This window comes from Diplotaxodon limnothrissa, linkage group LG3 (genome assembly GCF_057381915.1).
Source record: "Diplotaxodon limnothrissa isolate DT_005_m linkage group LG3, D_limnothrissa_male_GT1.1, whole genome shotgun sequence".
NCBI lineage: Eukaryota > Metazoa > Chordata > Actinopteri > Cichliformes > Cichlidae > Diplotaxodon > Diplotaxodon limnothrissa.
Window position 1 is genome coordinate 2204858 of NC_140598.1, and position 9253 is coordinate 2214110.

The window sequence follows — 9253 nt, forward strand, 5'->3', positions numbered from 1 at the left end:
TTACTCAGGTCCAGATCTTTCAGATAGGAGTGTGAGTTGAGAACTGAGGACAGAGCATCACAGCTTCTCTCTGAGAGGTAACAGTGACTCAGTCTGAAAAACAAATGAATTGATTAAATCAGTCAAATGAAACATTTTTTTTAAAACCCAGCAATACAATTAATGGTTATCTAAATAGCTTCATGAAAACACAACTATCCCTCTATATCAGCATTTACTCTTTGTAAGCTCCACCTGCTCCACCTTCTGTTTCAGAAGACATGAAAACACACTGTAAATGTAGTAGAAACATTATTGATGGGAAATGTAATCTTCTCAGAGCCATTTGTACGTTTTAGAGCCTGATATTGAAATGTAAGTGTGGACAGCAGGGACATTCACAGCAGAAAAGATATAAGAAGATGCCTGTGTTCAGTAAATATTACTATCGTGCCATCAAGAAATACCAAAGGTAGGTAAAACTCTGGTTGTTGCAGCCATCCAGCCATCCATACTTTGTACTACTGTGCTGCAGGTTGTGGCTACATCCACACTATCCTGGATAGATTTGAGAATGGTGTTTTCGTTCACTTATTCACTTTCTGGCTCTTTTAAAATGTCGTGGTTGAGGAAATGTCAAGGAAAAGCACTACGTTTTTTAAATGGACTAACAATGAGTGAATGAAAAAGTACAAAGTTGCAAAAGCGAGTGAGAGTTAAAGAATTTTAAGAAAAGCTATCTGGAGCATCTATAGACTGATATTTATCTTTAATAGGGTTGTCAGAATTGAGAGGAAACAAAAAGACTGCTGTATAATGCCCTCCACTATCTTAGTTTAATTGGTCACATGACTGCATCATATGACTAACATGCGTCATCATTTTAGAAAGTCTCCCTTTTCGCTGTCCACACTGACGTGAAAGCACAGTTTTCAAATGTATCCATTTTTGAAATGCCCATTTCCCTTCTTTTCCTATGTCTTGTGCTTTTATTTCAGTGAACTGAGGATCTGCCGGCGGCCGTGGGACCTCAGATGGTGGGTCGTTTTCAACACTTCCTTTGTTGTAAAGCACCGGGTGAATAGACTGTAGTGGGGGGTCTTTTGTGTGGTTTTCTTTTTGGTCCCTTCTGCTGGTAAGGCCCAGTTGTCTGTTTATTTTAATTTTAATTTGGGACACAGTTTTAGATGACACTGCATTCAGTGCTCTGTCATTGTTGATTTTTCATCTTATTTTATATTAATAAATAAAATTGTGTTAATATTTGAGCGGACTTCAGTGTGCATTTCTGAACCTGTGCAAATGTTGTTGTTTTTTAAATTACATTTCATTTCTAAACGATTTTGTATTTCCTAGAGTGGCGTTGTCATTTTATTACTTTGTTTATAACCCCGCCGACCACTTGGGGCGATCGTGGCTCAAGAGATGGGAGTTCGCCTTGTAATTGGAAGGTTGCTGGTTCGAGCCCCAGCTTGGACAGTCTCAGTCGTTGTGTCCTTTGGGCAAGACACTTCACCCGTTGCCTACTGGTGGTGGTCAGAGGGCCCAGTGGCGCCAGTGTCCGGCAGCCTCGCCTCTGTCAGTGCGCCCCAGGGTGGCTGTGGCTACAATGTAGCTGCCATCACCAGTGTGTGAATGGGTGGATGACTGAATGTAGTGTAAAGTGCTTTGGGGTCCTTAGGGACTAGAAAAGCGCTATACAAATACAGACCATTTACCATTGGTCACATAAGGATATTTCTATGGCTGCAATGAATCCCTGAGTAATTCAAATGCTTTGTTTAATGAAATCCACCACGCATGTAAAAGCAAGAGTTTCCCTAACATTTACGACTAAAAATAGACCTGCAGTAGAAATGTATCTAGGAGCATGTATGTGAATATAAAGTATTGTAACATTAGGCACGTACAGCCCTGGTGTTTAAACAAAGACTGATAACACAACAGCAGCAGTGATGATCACAGTTTATGTAGGATTCAACGTCTTGAGCACACTGATGAGTTCTTGAGCCATCAAAGAGGTTTCAGTTGTATTGGAAAAAATTTCAAGACTTTAGGATATGAATTCATAGAAAGATAGAAAGAATTACTAAATTTATTTCACCAATAAATTAAACACAAGAGTGCAAATGTACTTACAGAGCCTTGTTGGAGGCTTTGACAACTGGCAGCAGCCTCAGAAGAGCCTCCTCTGAAGCAGAGTATTTCTTCAGGTCAAACACATCCAGATCTTTTTCTGATGACATTAAGATGAAGACCAGAGCTGACCACTGAGCAGGAGACAGTTTATCTGTTGAGAGACTTCCTGATCTCAGGGACTGTTGGATCTCCTCCACTAGAGAATGATCATTCAGTTCATTCAGACAGTGGAACAGATTGATGCTTTTCTCTGCAGACAGATTCTCACTGAGCTTTTTCTTGATGTACTGGACTGTTTCCTGATTGGTCTGTGAGTTACTTCCTGTCTGTGTCAGCAGGCCTTGTAGGAGAGTCTGATTGGTCTGCAGTGAAAGACCCAGGAGGAAGCGGAGGAACAAGTCCAGGTGTCCATTTGGACTCTGTAAGGCCTTGTTCACAGCACTCTGGTGGAGAGATGGTTTAAACCACCAGGAGGTTGTTTGTTGTTCTTCCAGCAGATTGAGTCCAGAGTTGATGAAGGTCAGATGGGCATGAAGAGCAGCCAGAAACTCCTGAACACTCAGATGGATGAAGCAGAACACCTTGTCCTGGTACAGTCCTCTCTCCTCTTTAAAGATCTGTGTGAACACTCCTGAGTACACTGAGGCTGCTCTGATATCGATGCCACACTCTGTCAGGTCTGATTCATAGAAGATTGGGTTTCCTTTCTGCAGCTGATGAAAAGCCAGTTTTCCCAGAGACTCCATCATCTTCCTGCTCTCTGGACTCCAGTGTGGATCTGTCTCAGCTCCTCCATCATACTTGACCTTCTTCACTTTGGCCTGAACCACCAGGAAGTGGATGTACATCTCAGTCAGGGTCTTGGGCAGCTGTCCTCCCTCTCTGGTTTCCAGCACATCCTCCAGAACTGTAGCAGTGATCCAGCAGAAGACTGGGATGTGGCACATGATGTGGAGGCTTCGTGATGTCTTGATGTGAGAGATGATCCTGCTGGCCTGCTTCTCGTCGCTCACTTTCTTCTTGAAGTACTCCTCCTTCTGTGGGTCAGTGAAGCCTCGGACCTCTGTCACCATGCCAACACAGTCAGAAGGGATCTGATTGGCTGCTGCAGGTCGTGTGGTTATCCAGAGGCGAGCAGAGGGAAGCAGGTTCCCCCTGATGAGGTTTGTCAGCAGCGCATCCAATGAGGTGGACTTTCTAGGGTCAGTTAGGATTGTAGTTTTGTGGAAGTCCAGAGGAGGTCGACACTCATCCAGACCATCAAAGATGAACACAACCTGGAAGTCTTCAAAGCTGCAGATTCCTGCTTCTTTGGTTTCAGTAAAGAAGTGATGAACAAGTCCCACCAAGCTGAACTTTTCCTCTTTCAGCACATTCAGCTCTCTGAAAGTGAATGGAAATATGAACTGGATGTCCTGGTTGGCTTTGTCTTCAGCCCAGTCCAGGGTGTATTTCTGTGTTAAGACTGTTTTCCCAATGCCAGCCACTCCCTTTGTCAGCACTGTTCTGATTGGTTCATCCATTCCAGGTGAGCCTTTAAAGATGTCTTCTTGTCTGATTGTTGTTTCTGGTCTGTGTGGTTTCCTGGAGGCTGTTTCAATCTGTCTGACCTCATGTTCATCATTGACCTCTGCAGTCCCTCCCTCTGTGATGTAGAGCTCTGTGTAGATCTGATTCAGAAGGGTTGGGTTTCCTGCTTTAGCGATGCCCTCAAACACACACTGGAACTTCTTCTTCAGCCTATATTTAAGGCTACGATGATGAGCGGCAGCAGAAAGTCCTAAATGGAAAAAAAAAGTTTGTGTTTTACACAATACGCATGATAAGAAATTACTTAACACATGGAGACATTAGTAAATATTATCCATCATATTACATATTTTTAGAAATCGTTTTACTGTCAGCCATCTCTTCCTGCTTCATTCTCCCCAGGAAGTCCACTGTGATCTTCACAAATGCCTCTCTGCTGCTCCTCTTCTCCTCATCATCATCCCTGTGACTCTCTAAGCATTCTGGGTAATCTGGACTCAGAACCTTCTGGATTTTCTTCAGCTCGTCCTTCACAAAAGTGATGATGTTGTCCTCCAGCAGCTGGAACAGAATACTTTATGAGCGACCCAATCAGACTGAAATCATGGAGCCAAACATCAGATCCATGTTGGACACACTGACGATCCACTGGTCTACAAAGAGCAGCATGGAGACGACTGTGAATAGATGTAAAAGTAGTTGTTGTACATGTACAGACCATAAATATGGAGTTCAGGTCTGTTTGATGCTGCTGGGCAGACTGACCACTGGGAACCTCTGAGCTCTGCTGGTCCACTCTGTGGAGAAATGATGAAGAATTTCTGGAATTTTTAAAAAAAAAATTGAATGTTTTTTTTTTTTTTAGTTCAAATTTTAGTTGTTAGTTTTTTATGGACTGTGGGGGCAGACTTTTTAATCCCATGTATCATATCATTTTAGTATAGCAAGATACTTCTGACACCAATTGTATGCATGCATGTCGAATGTTATCACAAGTAGGCCCCAGGTTTTATTGCACCTTCACAGAGAGTACATTATAGACTTGAAGATCTCCAGACACCCTACTCTTAGGGAGGTGATGGATGGTCGTAACTTTAACCTACTCTGCTTGTTGGGTTTGGCGTAACTCACCTGCCTGCCTCCCTGCCAGGTTCTTTACAGTGAGAGAACTTGGTCTGGTTTAGCCTCACACGGACCTTACTTCCCCCCATGCCTTGCTTCCACCTGTAAAATTAGGATTAATGCCTCTTGCTTCCCCCTTTCTTCCTTTGGACTCTGCTGCCACACTCCTAGTGTGACTCAGGTTTTCATGTTATGTGACTTTTACTGAAATTGTTGTAGTCGAGATTAGTGCTTCACAGTTCTGCTTTTGTTCACAGCATACTACAGTAATATTCTGGTATAGTATCTAGTAATTTTGAAGTTTTTGCCCGTCATAGTGAGTTAATTTAATTTCTTAGCCCCTGAGCGTGGTGCATTGTGTTAGTGTTTTAGTTGGAGCCAACTCCAGAGTTTAGGTGTATTTCCACTCACCTTCAGTTCATGTTTAGTATGTGTGTTCTGGTTTTGGTCGAGTGAATGCTCGTGCGAGTTGCTCCCACTATTCATCGCTAACCATGTCGCTACTTTTATTGCTATTGGTGCTCTTTACTCCTGCTACTTGTACCTTGTTACCTGCTACTTGCCCCCTTGGTTTTGCTACCCTTTTCTCCTGTTACTGTTATCACCACTCACTGCTATCCTCTCCCGGCATCCCAGCTACTCCCTCCAATGGATTCCTGTTCTATTCGTGTCCATACGGCCCATCTGTGTCTCTGCTCCTGTTCATGATGTGGCCTCCCAGGATTTATGCACTGTCTGTGTGGGCCTGGATCCTTGTGTCATCGATCCTTCAACCCTGTACTGAAATCCATCAATACACAGCTGATGAGCTCCTTCGACTCTGCTTTTCCCTGGCTGCTCCACCGCCTGCTGTTCTTCACCTCCATGCGGATATTGTTTTCCTCTCTTGCCGAAGTTACATCCATGGTATTTTAATCAAGATAATTCTAAGCAACTACAATCTCTCTGGTCCACCTCTTGCCACCCTTCACAGAACCCTGGCAGGGCTGTTGACCACAATGTTTTGGCTAACCTGACCAGGTCGCCTAGCACTCTCACACAGTCTGACAGTACTTGCGTCAACTTCGGCCTGCTTAACACCCGTTCGCTCACGAACAAAGGTCATCTTGTCCAGGATCTCCTAAAAGACCGTCAGTTTTACTTTTTCTATTTGCCGGAGACGTGGCAACAGCCCAACGACTTTTCACATCTGGAAGACCAAAGGTGTGAAAACAGCTGTCTATTGCCTATTGTTACTGTAAGAGGTATTTAACTGAGGGCCACGCTAGGCTCAGTGAGGGATTTCGCCGATCATCTGCCCTGCGATGGCTTTTCTCTGCGCATCAAGCTTGGGTTTCGGGGTTTTCTTTTTTTATTAAAGGATCTTAGCTACCACTCACAATAAAGTACGCTTTCTTCTTCTTCTTCTTCTTCTTCACTGTTTGTCTGCAGGCTTTATTTAGATGGAAAACTCCCACAACAGGACTTACTCCTTCCAACTGCACAGCTGACAAACTACCATTCTCTGATCACCTGCTTCTTTCTTTTAATGTCCAAATGACTTTTTCCATAATCAAGAACGCTCACACTATTTCTTTTCAGAATATCAAGAAAATAAATCTTGATATTCTTTCCTCTGCTTTTTCTAGCTGATGTCTCTCAACAACCTGTCTATTCAAGATGAGCACCTCTGTTCTTTAAAGGCAAACATGAACCCACTCAGGTCACACTTTCCCCACAGATATGATCATCACTGTCCTCAAACAGCAAATGACCAAGTCGAACATTTGGATCTTTTCTCTTTCATTGTTTTCTTTGTGAAAATCTCGGGATGTTTCAGGTCACGTTTATGCAGGAAAACAAAAACATGTAAAGGAGTCATCACAGTTCTCTGACCTCGTTGGTCCAGGTTCAGCACTGAAGTATGGAGGTTCATCTTTGGACCGGTCACTCCTCACAGAGGGACAACTGGATCCTGCAGACTCTGCTCTGTCCTCCTCTTCCTTCATCATCATCTTCTTGTGGACTTCAGTCGGTCTGAGAGGTAAACCACAAACACTCAGTGAGTTGACATTAACAGGAGTAACTGAGTTACAGTCAGTGACCTCTGACCTGTCATGTAACCTAGAAACCAGGTCAACATGTCTGTAGGTTCTCAGTCATCCAGGTCATGGTTATCTAAATGGTAAATGGCCTGTATTTATATAGCGCTTTACTAGTCCCTAAGGACCCCAAAGCGCTTTACATATCCAGTCATCCACCCATTCACACACACATTCACACACTGGTGATGGCAGCTACATTGTAGCCACAGCCACCCTGGGGCGCACTGACAGAGGCGAGGCTGCCGGACACTGGCGCCACCGGGCCCTCTGACCACCACCAGTAGGCAACGGGTGAAGTGTCTTGCCCAAGGACACAACGACCGAGACTGTCCGAGCCGGGGCTCGAACCGGCAACCTTCCGATTACAAGGCGAACTCCCAACTCTTGAGCCACGATCGCCCCTTAGGAGCTTGAAACGAAAAGAGACTTCTTTAAGTTTCTTGAAGATGATATTTTTTACTGTACAAACCCCAAACATGTTTAAGAGCATTATGAAGTCATTGAAAGAGTAGTTCAAAAATGAAGATTCACAGGGCTTTTACTTTGAAATCCAAAATAAGATGGCGTTGATAATGACAGGGCACAATTAGGGTACAAGGCTGTGTCATATAGATCTAACATTAGAGTTTGTAAAAAAAAAAAGAAGCCTAAATTATATGTTATTATGTTCTTAACATATCTGTTAATTCACTCGAAGTTGGCTTTTATTTTGAAATCCGGTTTCCACATCCATTCCCGTAATACTTTGAATACACAGGGAACGTAAAACAAACTGGAGGCTGGCTTGACTGCAAGTCTCGAATTGGAGGCTGGCTTGACACAAGTACACAGCCAATGTTAGCCAGGAAAACATCCCACACTGACTTTAATACAAACAATACAAACTTCTTTCTGAGGAGACTGAAAAGATTCGGCATGAGCCCCCGCATCCTCAGGACCTTCTATCACTGTGCCATTGAGAGCATCCTCACTGGATGCATCACCACCTGGTATGGCAACAGCACCGCCTACAACTGCAAAGCTCTCCAGCGAGTAGTGCGGTGCTCTGAACGGATAATTGGAGGTGAGCTTCCCTCCCTCCAAGACATCTACAGGAAGCGCTGCCTGAGGAAAGCGGGGAGGATCATCAAGGACTCCAGTCACCCCAGCCATAAACTGTTCAGACTGCTTCCATCAGGAAGGAGGTTCTGCAGCATCCGGTCCCGTACCAGCAGACTGAGAGACAGCTTCTTCCACCAGGCCATCAGACTGCTGAACACGTCATAGACACCTCAGCTTCACTACTGGAACTTCAACATTATGCACTCCATACTGTACAGTAATGCCACTGTTTTGCACATATTCAACTCTGTATATTTTATATAATTATTATTGTTTACTCTATTTAATTTGTAAAAATGTGTGTATATACACACACACACACACACACACACACACACACACACACACGTAGAAAAATATTTAGTATACACATCCAGAAATGCATACACTATTATATATTGTACATATATTTATTAGTTTCAGATGTAGCCATTCTTGTATTTTGCTTGTTTACGTTCTTGTATTTTGCACAACTCTGTTGCTTGTGAAGCTCGCACACAAGAATTTCACTCACATGTGCTGTACCAGTGTACCTGCACATGTGATGTGACAATAAAAGTGATTTGATTTGATTTGAAACACACACAGTTTGTTGTGTGAATAAATCCAACATGAGCTGAACAAACAGTAAAGTTCCTAAAGACAAACTGTTAAAGGAGGAAACGAAGCAAACTTACAGTTTCTTCACACCAACAACAAGCGCCACTCCACGAAGTTCAGGAAGTGAAAGTAAACTTTGAGCCTAATGCGGCGTTTGCGGACAGTCGGAAGCATCAAAACGCTGTGCTGCGTTCAGATAAACCTCGGAAATTCCTAAACCTCTTGCAGGTCGTGATTTAGTTTTCCCGTTTAAAACACAAACATATGTCATCACTTTGTTGTTCTTCCTGCAGCATTTGAATGTTTCAGTACTAAACTGATGTTTCTTCAAAGCTCATTTCAACCTGTTGAAGTAATGAATAAAAAGGGCAGACTGAGTGTGAGAGCCAAAGTGAATCTTTTGTGTCTTTGTAGTGGTAGCGTAGGTGTTTAGATTTCCCTGCACCTCAGGTGATTGCATGAGGGCGTGGTCCTATTCTCAAATGATATAAGTTCATAGATGCTGTGACGGAGTTACACCGTCCCGAGCCGCCGACAGCTGATCTGGGCGCATACACGCACCACCACCATTAGTTTTTACAATTACCGTGGCTGCGGCGACCGGGCAGATAAACAAAAAGGGGTGAGAGGTATATTTTGAGCAGCGCAGAGGGTGGCCAGCATATTTTCCCACTTACCTTCAATAAAGCCGGTAGCGG

The 9253-nt window shown here is 43.6% G+C and overlaps 1 protein-coding gene across 2 annotated transcripts in view; it reads right to left on the reverse strand.

The window, feature by feature from the left end:
- LOC146634253 (NACHT, LRR and PYD domains-containing protein 3-like) overlaps positions 1-8664 on the reverse strand; it is a 675133-nt gene extending 666469 nt beyond the window's left edge. For both annotated transcript variants that reach the window (XM_085375181.1, XM_085375190.1), the window contains exon 1: positions 8633-8664. The gene's annotated coding sequence lies outside the window, so the exon portion shown is untranslated. The remainder of the gene's footprint in view (positions 1-8632) is intronic.
- Between the last annotated feature and the right edge of the window lie 589 nt (positions 8665-9253).